The sequence below is a fragment of the Arvicola amphibius genome, chromosome 11 (assembly GCF_903992535.2).
Source record: "Arvicola amphibius chromosome 11, mArvAmp1.2, whole genome shotgun sequence".
NCBI lineage: Eukaryota > Metazoa > Chordata > Mammalia > Rodentia > Cricetidae > Arvicola > Arvicola amphibius.
Genome location: NC_052057.2, coordinates 83,786,710 through 83,799,366, shown reverse-complemented (window position 1 = coordinate 83,799,366; position 12,657 = coordinate 83,786,710). Strand labels below are relative to the sequence as shown.

The window sequence follows — 12,657 nt, the reverse complement described above, 5'->3', positions numbered from 1 at the left end:
TGTTGGAATGAGATCCAGTTGTAAGGCAATTAGTGATCAGTGGGGGAGGACCCAGTTCATGGTGAGTGGTACCATCCCTTGGCTAACAGTACTGTGTTCTATGAGAAAGAACACCGAGGAAGCCAGGGGAAGCAAACCAGTAAGCAGCCAGTAAGCAGCCCACTCCATGGATTCTGCATCAGCTCCTGCCTTCATGTCTCTGTTCTATTTGAGTTCTTATCCTAACTTCAATTGCTGGTGAATAGAAATATAGAAATGTAAGCCAAGTAAACCCTTTTCTCTGTAACTTGAGGTGTGGTCATGATGTTTCATAGCAGCAAGAGAAACCCAAACTATGACAACATCTTAGTCATATTTGCCTCTCCAGAAACATATTTGTCATATCTAATTTCTCTGATGAGTTTAGGATTTCATGTCAATTCAATTTTAATACATTATTTTTAAAGTAAATATGTATGCCTGATAAGCTTTCTGACACAATGGTTTGTAATTACTCACAGTACATTCTTATTATATCTTTTGTCTTTTATGCATTTGTAGTGAAATCCCTCCTTCTTTTGCAATGTTACCTCAACTACAAAGACAATGTAATTAGCAAGCACAGCAAAGATACTCCTAAGAATGAATGAGAATGCTATTACTTGGACCATGACAATAGCTGCAATCATGGTGTGTCACACTCAGATATAACATATGGTTTTTGTTTGAGCAATACTTAATTCTATATTCTTTTGTTCTGTCAGTGTAATTTTTATTTTAGATATTTTTTCGAGACAAGGTTTCTCTGTAGCTTTGGAGCCTGTTCTGAAACTAGCTCTTGTAGACCAGGCTAGCCTTGAACTTACAGAGATCTGCTTGTCTCTGCCTCCCGAGTGCTGGGATTAAAGGAATGCACCACCACTGCCCAGCTATTTTAGATATTTTATAGCTGTTAATAGTTAATGGTGGTATAACTATGAAAAAAATGATAAAATTGGTAATACTCTCTCCATGTTTTATAAAAATGCAATGCTCATATTGACTCATTGATGAGGTGATGTGACAGCTGCCTTCAGGTAATCAATAAACAAAATTACATCTATATTACAACTAATGAGAAATGAAGAAGTAATGATGCATAGGAGACTTGCCTGTCAACAAAACCTGTGAGTGTAATATTCCTCCAACTTAGAAAGTAGAAAATCGAAAGCTTACTCTATTCAAAGTTGTACACACAGAAGTGAAGTGGGATTCCCCTCTGTATGCTGTGAATACCATTGGTTAATAGAGAATCTGTCTTAGGCCTGTGATAGGGTAGAGTAAAATTAGGTGGGGAAAACTAAACTGAATGCTGGGAGAAGGAAAGCAGAATTTGGAGAAGCCAGAGAGCCACTGCTGGAGCCAAACACACTGGTAGGCCACGAGCCTCATGACAAAATATAAAATAATGGAAATGGGCTAAATTAAGATGTAAAAGTTAGCCATTAAGAAGTTAGAGCTAATAGGCCAAGCAGTGATTTAATCAATAAAATTTCTGTTTGGTTATTTTGGGTGTCTGTGATGTCGGGAAACAAACAAGCAGCCCCTACAACACAGAATTGTTTGTCTCTGTATTGGTAAATCTCTTGCTTGTCATTTAGCATATTGATGATGACTATGAAGTAATTTGGCATTCTATAGTAAAATATATATGACTACAATGATTAATTATGAATTACAGCCTATGAAAACAAATAATGGTTTTTTTTAGATATATAGATGCTAACTATCTCTGAATATAAGAGTTTAAGTATCACTGAAAAATGTTTCAGTATCCCAATCTAAGATAGGCAGAGCACAGTCTCTGTTACTGCCTGAGAATCTCCAATCACCTATTTTCGGAAGCACTAGTTTAGGATGAACTACATTCTGGGCTCAGGAACCTGACAGTGGGGACGACTGTGATGCCTGAAATAGGATGTGAGTAAGTGTCAGATGTTTTATTTTCAGTGATTTGAATTCCACTGAAATACCAGAAACTAAATAAATATAGTATGAAGCTTAATTATTTGTAGACATAAAACTGTTGTACATAAAAGCATGAAGAATGGTTAACAGGGATACAATAATTGATCATAATTTTTTGACAAAGAAACTCATGACAATTTTTGGAGGTAGCACCCCTAGGCTAAGATGACAAGCTGTCCATGTGGTTAGAAAACCTGACACTTTGTTAGCAAGATGTCAATCATAATTAAGCAATAGAAGAAATAGTGCCCATCTAAATACAAATTGGTATTTTCTACTTTGGAGAATAACATAGTCCCAACTTTCAGTGCAAATTTCTTTTTCATTATCCATGTTGTCTTTACAATTCTGGAAACTGTCACACATGGATTGTGGTAATGGATAAAAGTGTGTTTTAAGAGTAAACTGTGGTAAATGACTATAAATAATTGATTGAAGATATTTGAAGGGGGTGAAAATATAGAAAAAGGAGAGGTACACCTTAATTCGAACATAGCTCTGTGTTGCATTCATTTCTTCAGGTTAGTCTGTAATCTGTAATTATTAATCATTCTTTTTGTTTGCTTTTTCGTTGTTTTTTTTTTTTTGGTTTGGTTTTTTGTTGTTGTTGGTTTTTTTTTTTTTTTTTTTTGACAAGATCTCTCTGTATCTTTGGAGCCTGTCCTGGAGCCTGTCTTGGAACTAGCTCTTGTAGATCAGGCTGGCCTCAAACTCACAGAGATCCACTCGCCTCTGCCTCCCAAGTGCTGGGATTAAAGGTGTGTGCCACCACCATCTGGCTTGTAATCATTCTTTATATAGTTCTTTTATACACCCAGATTTGGATAGATGAAATTCAACTTATAGGACATGCAAGGATACACACGCACACCTCCACAAAAGTTAATAAAATTAAAAAAGGTGATAGAAATTTCACTTAACAATGCTAACCAGTTGAATAATTTAGATTATCCTGAGTAGTCATGACAAAGATTTATTATCCCTTTAAAAATGTGTATATACCAAACATTTGACCAAATAAAGATCTCTGAATTAACCATTACCCATAAGAAAGCTTCTTTCTATAAGCAAGGATAAAAGCAGTATCCATCTATAGGTTTAAACCTTATATTCATAATGAAATTAGACAGCATGGTCATTTAACAAGAACATAATGTATGTTACCTCATATCCAGTGTATGATTTTCCTTTTACTAGAGTTTTGATTAGGTTACAGTACACGGAATGAAACTCCTCCTATTTTGCAAGCTCACACCCAGTCAGAAGACCATTAGTGTCTCCCACACCTTTGAGTTCCCATTGCACAAGTGACATTTATTGACAGAAGGTCTGCCTTGTAATATGCAGCGTCCAATGCTTGATAAGTATATTGGGATTTGTTTGTTTCCTTCTTGGTTTTGTCTTTTTCTCCCCCAAACATTTCTGGCATTATATTAGTTAGCCAGCAAGGACTTTCCTGCTCAATTTGAGGTTGATTTATCTGTCTTGCATCCAAGGTAACTGGTGTGCTCAGTAATACAATCTTGCCCTCCAGTTATGCAGGGCACTTAAAACTAATGGCAGCAGCCTGTGTTGTTTTAGTTATCTCTGTGGCTTCCCTAGCTAATAACTCATAGAAAATTGTTGAATCAATAGCACTGAGACTTTTCTTTAGTCACTCATGTCTCCTAGGTTACTAGCATTGTTCACCCATGGTGGATACTTCTATACATCTGCTCATGCTCTCTCTACAACTTTGTGTTTCTCTCTGTGTATCTCATTCTCTCTCCATACAAATTTCATAAGTCTTCATGTCAACCTTTTACTTCCCAGGGCACTTTGGAGAATAAGGGATAGAAAGACTGTAGAGTTAGAGAGTTGAGAAAGTATGGTAATATGATGGGTTTCAGAATACAACATGGTGGTTATATGCATCAACTCACAGCTGATGTCACTAGTTCCAGAAGACCTGCAGATCTGGAACCTGAAAAACTGCAGCCTGGGTAAGAGATGGACCCCAAGGTACCACCAATGGCTAAGGACACTTGATGGTAACCAAGAGAGTAATATTGGCCATCCCGTACTCATGCCTCAGTAGGTGGCCTCAACCACATGTGTCTATGTGCCACACTCAATAAATTAATTATTACTAATAATAACAAATAAAAAATATAAGGACACAAATCTCGGAGGGGTGACTTAGAAGACACTTGCTGGGGCTTTAAGGGGTAGTGATGACTCTATATGATCAACAGACATTGTATCAATATGTAGGGTTTTTGAAGAATAGAAATATTAAAAATTAATGGATGAATGAAAGAAAGGATAAATGATGCTTCTTACGACATAATACAGAATGCACAAAGAGTCCCAACCATTTCTCATGATATTTTTATCCTCTCAGGGTCGTGTTCACCTTTTCAATCCTAGATTTACTAACGTTGTGCTTCAAATAATAAGCCGTCAGTTCTGTTTCTCAAAATGGAGCCTGTTCAATATAAGTCGAAACAATCAGTGTAGTAAAGAAGACCCCAGATGTCAGCTATAGCTCATACAGCCAAAGGAGACATTCAGCGGGGCTGCATTCCCTCCTGCAATTGTCAGTAAGAGATCTTTCCCATGATCCCCTCTGCCATCCCCGAAGCCATAAAGCTGGATGTTCTCATGGCAGCAGTCTATCTTTCTCTTCTGTCTACCTCATCCACTTTTAACGTTCCTTGATAACTACCTTCGATGCACCTACTTTTAGTTTTCCTGGAGTAAGGGTCTTATACAGTCCAGGATGGTTTTGAATTCAACTGTGTTACAATGGTGGTATTGAATTTCTGATCCTCCTCCCTCCAATTCCCGAATGGTGGGATTGCATATATATATTGTAATATATAATATATTTGTAATATATAATATATTTATATATAAATATATAAATTATATATGTATTTATATTCTCCATTTTATGCATTCCTGGGGATGGAATCCATGTTTTGTTTTGTTTTATTCATTCTAGGCAAGTGTTTTACCAACTGAGGAAGAGTTACAGGCATGGCCCTTCTCTTGACCAGTGCTAATCTTTCCACATTGGTATCATCTTATTGGAAAACTCAGTTTTCCTCTGGTTCTAGGGTTTCTGAATCTGACAGTTTTGTATGATGATATTTGTCATCCTGCCTACCACATCTAAGGTCTCTAACTATTATGTGAAATAGTTGTTCATTTCTGCATTTGTTTTCATTCTTTATGAGATGTAACGTAACAGAGACAAATTAATGCTTTTTGACAAAAAATTCAATTTCATATTTAAATTACCGAGTTGGTAAAACTGGGATGTTTCCAATCACTAGCAAATAGATCTATGCCCAATGATGGAGTTCCTCTTTTTATCACATGAATTTCAGCACAATTATTATTATCACCTGGCAATTTGTTTTTTAAATATAAGAGAATTATCATCATAATAGTTTACTATATGTGTCTTTACAATCTTAAGTGTAACCTGTAAATATTTTTGTATATATGTTTCCCAGAATGTTTTTAAATGGTAGCTTTTGCTGTGAAGAGAATATCAAACAATTAGTCCCATGTTCAAAACTATTTCAAATAAGCATTGCTTGAAATTCTAGAGAATTGAGGTCATTATACAAAATTGACTCTAAATGACATTTTAGTTAAAAAAAAAGATAATTGGATGTTTCCCTGAAGACAGTGGTATATTAGGAAATTAATCCCAATGGAATTGCAAATCCTTCTGAATTTGAATATTTTTTCAATTCCTGTGTTTCATTATACAACGTAAAAACCTCTAAATATATCACCAAACTCAGAGTGCTTACTGACAGTTGCTTGAACTGTCAGAGAAAGAAAAAAAATTAAAATACAATGTTGAATTTTCCCTGAAGAATTCAGGGCTGTCTGAAAGTTCAGCCTCTCTCTTGAACATTTCTCCTCACCAGTAAGAAACTCTGCTTTGCACGGAAGCACTTGAAATAGAGCCAGCTAGTAATGAAGCGGGTGGCATGAGGATGGCAGGACCCACGTTTGTGCCAATGTGAGATGTTACTACAGTAAAAAAAGAGAGAGAGAGAGATAAGTTGGCTTAAAAGGTTTGAAATGATGGCAGGGTTTTTAAGACAAGAGAGTCACGCTGGAAGAAAGCAGCTCATTGTGAGAGGAGATGAGCCGCGAACAATGACTCCCGTCAGTTTTGTAGGCTTCACTCCCTGTGGTTCGTACAGCTCTATCCATTATTAATGAGCACTATTTTTGAGTGTGAAAGAGCTGTTTGAAAAACATTAACATCATCTATTGGATGTGATTGACATTGTCATCCCTTTCATTTTGCTGGTGGCAAGAGACATCCCTGTAGACTTACGTGCATCTGGACATTGCTAACACCCTCCTTGCTATATGCACTCTGGGCAGCTGTGATATGGAAATTTCATCATTGTATTTTATGGATAATATTTTTAGCTTTACAATGCATTCTGTCACAAGACGTGGAAGTCAAGACTTTTTGCAGGCAGCGATCAATCAGGAGAATTATCCCTTTCCTAATCTTACTCAAATTTTCAGAGTAATTTATTTGACTTGTGCAATAGCCGTCTGCTAGCCAGGCAGTTATTGAGATCTATGTCTATTGGTGGCATTTTCTTCTTCTTTTTTCCACTCTTTGGTTTTTAAGGATGATTACATTTTTAATTGTCTTGCTACAAAAAGAACTGTAGTCAACATGTACCTGCTGTTCAGTTACCCCATAGCGCTGTCGAACCCACTCACATAATACCTTTAAATCAACAAAATTAAAGGGAGCTAGTTCAGGGATTAAACGAGTAATGAATCTAAGAAGACAAATTAAGCACCACATCCTCTTGACTTTTAAATATGTATGTAACTAAGCTGCTGCTTCCCTCTCAGCTACCCTGCCTCTCCCTCCCCACAGCCCATATGCACACCCAGGCAGAGATCTGTGTTCTTAAGTGCTGTTGACTGACTTCTTAGGAGCTTGCTACAAGTTGACCTGTTTCTCTGTACATTCATAGCCCATCAGAGCAGCGGGGCCTGGAGGATCTCTGGCAGTCCTTTCAAACAATTCTAGCAATGTGAGAATTATTAAAAGAGCTTCTCAAGCTGTGTATGATTGTTGGGATGTCAATACATGGGCAATAATAAAAGAAAGGGGATTACTTCTGAGTATAAAGGTAGCCTGGGAGCTTGCTTTCAGATTTCCAGTGCCACAGAGACTGTCGTGAAGTGGTCACCCTCTGAAAAAGACCAAGCATCGTGACTTTCTTGAAGTTGTGTTACTTCAGTATTTTTTCTGCCTATACACTGTCTGTTGTTATTAGTGTTGCAAGAAACATGTTTTATAAATTTGGATTTCGCTGCATTTCTGTGTTTAGCGTCTATTGTACTTGGAGTTTTACTCTAGAAATGGAACTTTTAGATCCCATTGTTTCCACTGGACTACTCTGTGGTGTCTGGTGTTTAATAGTATGCTGGAAAATTCATGTTCCTGGGTTCCAATAGTCAGTCCTTTTATTACCAGTTGTATGAAACTGGGAAAATCTCCCAATCTCTTCTGTCATTTGATTGTCTCTATAACAAAATTAGAAATATATAATACCCTAAGTATTTAAGGGTAAGTTATATGTTTCTTTCTCACACTCCCCAAACACGTACATATGTAACATATCATATTTAATATAACAGGATGTTATGGGACAGTTATGTAGCATTGGTTACTTTATCTAAAATGACTTGGATATTGGAAAATTTTGTCTCCTGAATATCAAATGACTCTTAAATTACATCATAACTGTTTTTAATAATAAGAGGGGCTGAACTTTTAATTATCCTACCGTAGCATAATAGTACAAACGTGTCTGCATTCTATCTTAGCCTATTTAATGTCATTGCTCTTTGCACACCGTTTCTTTTCTTGTTTTATTTTATTTTGTTTATATTTTATTCATTTTACATTTCAACCAGTTTTCCCTCCCGCCCTTCTCACTGACTCTGCCCTACAACTTACCCTCATCTACTCCCCCCAAAGGGTAAGGCCTCCCTTGGGGAGTCAACAGATTCTGCCACATTAAGTAGGGCAGGACCAAGCCCTTCCGTCCTGCATCAAGGCTGAGCAAGGCATTCTGCTATAGGGAATGGGCTCCAAAAAGCCAATTCATGCACTGGGCATAGATCCTGGTCCCATTGCCAGGGGTCTCTCAAATAGACCAAGCTACACAGCTACCTTCTACATACAGAGGGCCTAGTTTGTTCCCAGGTGGGCTCCACAGCTGTCAGTCTAGAGTTTGTGAGTTTCCAAGGGCTGGGTTCAGCAGTCTCTGTAGAGTTCTCTTCATGATCTTGACCCGCTCTTGCTCCTATAATCCCTCTTCCCTCCCTGCGACCCGATTTCCCCAGGCAGCTCAACCTGACGTTTTTGCCGACTTTTTCTTAAGCTGTGCATCATTATCCTGTTAGAAATCTTAGGCCTACAAGGCACAATGTTCACAAGTCTTTTTGAATGATCTTGAAATGACATGATTTTAATTTCATTTGCTCATCCAGTTTTGTTGTATGTCTGTTGCTATGGTTTAAAGTTCCCTCTCAAAATTCATGTTTGCATTGTGGTACTCCAGATCAAAGGGGATTAAGGCATGAGGGACACTTAGGAGTAAGGTCAAAACCTACTTAAAGGAAGGGCCATGTTGTAGTTTACCCTCTGCCTTTCTATCTCTGTCTTGAGATGCCATGTAAGAATTCATCAAGAAATCCCTTGCTACAAACACATGATGATACCGTAACCTTGAGTATCCTGATCTCCATAATTATAAAAAACAAGAGTTTTTTTTTGTTTTTTTTTTTTTTTTTTTTTTTTTTTTTTTTTTTTTTTTTTTTTTTTTTTTTTTTTTTTTTTTTACAAATTACCAAAGCTTGTAACATATTATTTTAGTAGTGTGTATGAACTAAGAAACCCGGGCTCTGTGTGAGCCTTGTCAGTTTGGGTGCTCACCTTCCTGGACCTGGAGGGAGTTGGGAGGACCTTGGACTCAACATAGTGTAGAGAACCCTGATGGCTCTTTGGCCTGGAGAGGGAGGGAGTGGGGGTATGGGTGGAGGGGAGGGGAGGGAAGGGGGAGGAGGAGGGGAGGAGATGGCAATTTTTAATAAAAAATAAATAAACTGGGAAAAAAAAGAAACCCATTATCTATGTATTGATTTCAACCAAGATTCTATAGTCACCAATAATCACAAAAGTCATATAGACGTTCAAGCAATTAAGAAGAAAACATGTGAAGATTGTGACAAAAGATGTTAAAGCTAAGAAAGGCTTCGTTATAAACTTCCGTGGGAACAACTTTTGGGGAATGAAACCATGCGTGACTTGAGGAAAAGACAGCAAATAGGAAAGCACTGTTTCTGCGGGGCCAGAGTCCAGAGGGGCATGTGGTTGGAATAAAGAAAAGTAAGAGGAAAACCAAGTGTCTGGTTTGGGTATATTTTGGAAGTCAAAATGACAGGTTTTGTGCAAGTTCTGAATAGCAGATGGAAGTAAAAATGTCCTCCCTAGAAGATGCCCAAGTTTTGGCAGGAGGAGCAGTTGGACGACAATACAATAAAATTAATTTCCTTGTTGGATAAAATTTGAAGGGTGGTAACATAAATTCAGTGTTCTGCTTTGGACACAGTAAGTTGAAATGGCTTCCAGGAATTCAAGTTGTGAAATAAACTTGGAAGATCCTTGCACAATGTATGTTAGAGCACAGGGTAGAGATCTAAGATCAGATTAGAACCCTGGTGTTGATGGTTATATTGTAAACATATTGTATGACCGTCATTGTGCTAGCTGTGAGAAATAAAGGGGTGAGAGAAAATATATGAAAGGCACAATCATAAAATGATAACCAACATTCCCCAGCCCTCCTGTAGTACCCTGCATGATCTTTTCCATTCCAGAATGTGGAAGACAAGCAGACGATCACTTATACAAAATAATGATGCACGTTCACAATAATGGTGGTTATCCTCAACACTCTTGACCTAATCAGAGCAGTCATTGAATGAAACTGGATCCGTATTGGAGATAAGTAGTATGTGCTCTCAAAGGAAAGGATCACAGCAGAGGAGTATCCACTCTGGACCCAAATAAAGCCTGTTGGAGCTGAGAGATGTCCCCAGGCATTAAATGAGTGTCAACATGCTCTTAACCAGATCTTGGCCTGAGAGCACATGCCTCTGGAAGCTGGATATTACCATATATTCAGATACAACGTGCGGAAACATGGTGTGATATTGTGTCTTGTTATAAACCAGTGCACTGTAGGAATGTCAGTGAAAACCAGGACCCGGGATTTTCAACTGTTACTTCAGCTATGTAGCTTGCTAGGACAGAGAAAGGAGAGGTAAAACACATGCAAAAAAAAAAAAAAATCCCATTTTACTTTTGGAAAAGCTCTCTGGAGAGTGGGTGCCTCTTCTGACATAACAAATGGGCTGCTGAATCCCAAACAAGAGTCATGAGGAAAGGACAGGTTTAAGAGAAGTAGTACTACAGAAGAGGGTATCCGCGCTGGGCCAGTGCTGGTTCACAGTCCTTCAGAAGCTCGTCCATCTAGGCAATCCTGGGACATACACGCTTTGATGTCATGATATGTACATCTACTCAAAGACCATTTTATCCCCACACATGCTACTATTGGCTCATGTGTTTTTTACTCTACATGTCTTCTCATTAGTTAATTTTTTTCTTCTAGGGTTTAGAGCATATTAAGTCAGGTATAAGAATCACAGGTCAAGTGCTTTTGTGATTAACATATATATTACTGTAGTACCGTAGGAATTTTATCCTAGTAACTACATAATCCACTTAATTTCTGGTACAGTGATTAAAAACATTTATTTATTTGTTTCAGAGGAGAGCTCCTTGCTACCACAAATTGTACAGTATAGCTTCCTACATTTAAGGAAATAGCAGGAGTCAGGACATCCAAAGAGCAATGGATAAGCTGCATTTTGGAGATTATAGAATCTCCCCTTCCAGGTAAGTATTAAATTTTAATGGTCTTCTCAATATACTGTTGCAAATTATCATTTTAAACATGTCACTCAAGTCTGTTCCTCTATATGAGCAAGCACTCTAGCAATTAAAAGCACATGGATTATTTACCACAACTATGGCTTTCTTTGTGACATTTCATTTCTTTGGCCATTCAGCTTTGAAAATAGATGTAGTTGTTTAGGAATACACAAACTTTTTCCTTGGCAATTTAAAAGTGTTTCTCAACGTCTTGTGCCATTTACAGTGGCACAGAAGGCTGAAGCTAGGATGACTTGTTGGGGCAGCTGGCCCAATCCCTGCGTTCAGGGGTGTGGCTGCCCCAGCGGAGTAGCATACCCCTTAAATAGGATCGGGGCGCCGGAAGGAGCCCCGTTTGGTTCTCCCCTGCGTACCTTCTGCTCCGCTGGACCCTTGGTTCTGTAAGTTTCCTTATTTTCCCTTGTATTAAAACTGATTTATTATAAAGGACTATCGTGGTTATTCCCTAACCCCTATAACCGCTGGTACCTTTGCCGGTACAATGACTTAGTTTACCACAGAAAATCTGTTGTTTTACTTTTGTCTTTACATATTTGCTTGATTATTATTTTGCTAAATGGAAGAAAATTATGACTTTCTTGTCATTTATATCCATTCTTTATTTTTATTGCTGAATGTGGTAGCTATGCTTTTTGGCATTATATGTTTTTTCAATTTGTATGTTGACTGTCCAGCTCTAGAGAGGTCGCTTAATACATATCTGTCTTGTTCTCATTTTTTTAAGTGGCTTCGTACATATAACTGATTTGGTTTTCCTATATTTCTAGTAAAACTATTCATTAAATTATGATGTAAACTTTTGTTTACTTTAATATGTCTGTACACATGTTATTTATTTTTCTATTTAATTTTTAGAACATTATGAATATTCTAATTTCCCAAATACATATTTCCCACTATCCTTTATTTTAATTTTTTTTTCAGATATAGTTCCGTGTAGCCCATGGGTATCTCTAATTAGCGACATAGACAAATAAGGTCTCAGCTTCGCAAGGGCAGAAATTATAAGCTGGAGTGACGGAACGTGGATCCTCTTATCTTTTTGAAAACAAGGAACATATAAGTATTTCTGTTGCTATCCCTGGAAGACTCTGTGTGTGCAATTTGTTTATTCCTTAAATATCAAAGCAATATTGCTTCTACCTGATTTGTAAGACTCTTGTTACACACTTTGTTCTCAGGGAACTGATGATAACAAAAAGAAATAAGTGTATCCCATGGAAAAGGCATACAAAAACCTCAGGATAATCTCTAAGATATATTTCAAGAAACTGAAAATGTAAAGGATAAATATTCAGAGTTGACCCAAACTTAGGAAAGAATTTCCTAATTTGACAGTGTCTAGAAAAGATTCTTGTACTACATTTTAAATTATATGATAAGATGAAGAAGAAAAGCTATTCATCTATATTATAAGTAAATTTGAAATTAACAATTTGAAGTTTTAATTATAATCTAGTAAGTAAAATTACATCTAACTTTTTCATTTCCTTGTGCATTTACAGCAGAAAATGAAGTAACTTTAATATTTAGATAACACTTTCTTATATAAAAGATTGCATTTTGTTATTAACTATAAAATTATTCTGCATAGTATC

At 37.1% G+C, this 12,657-nt stretch overlaps 1 pseudogene; it reads right to left on the bottom strand.

Annotated features, from left to right (window-relative positions):
• Positions 1 to 10,872: 10,872 nt before the first annotated feature.
• On the bottom strand, positions 10,873 to 11,010 carry LOC119826956 (annotated as a pseudogene).
• Between the last annotated feature and the right edge of the window lie 1,647 nt (positions 11,011 to 12,657).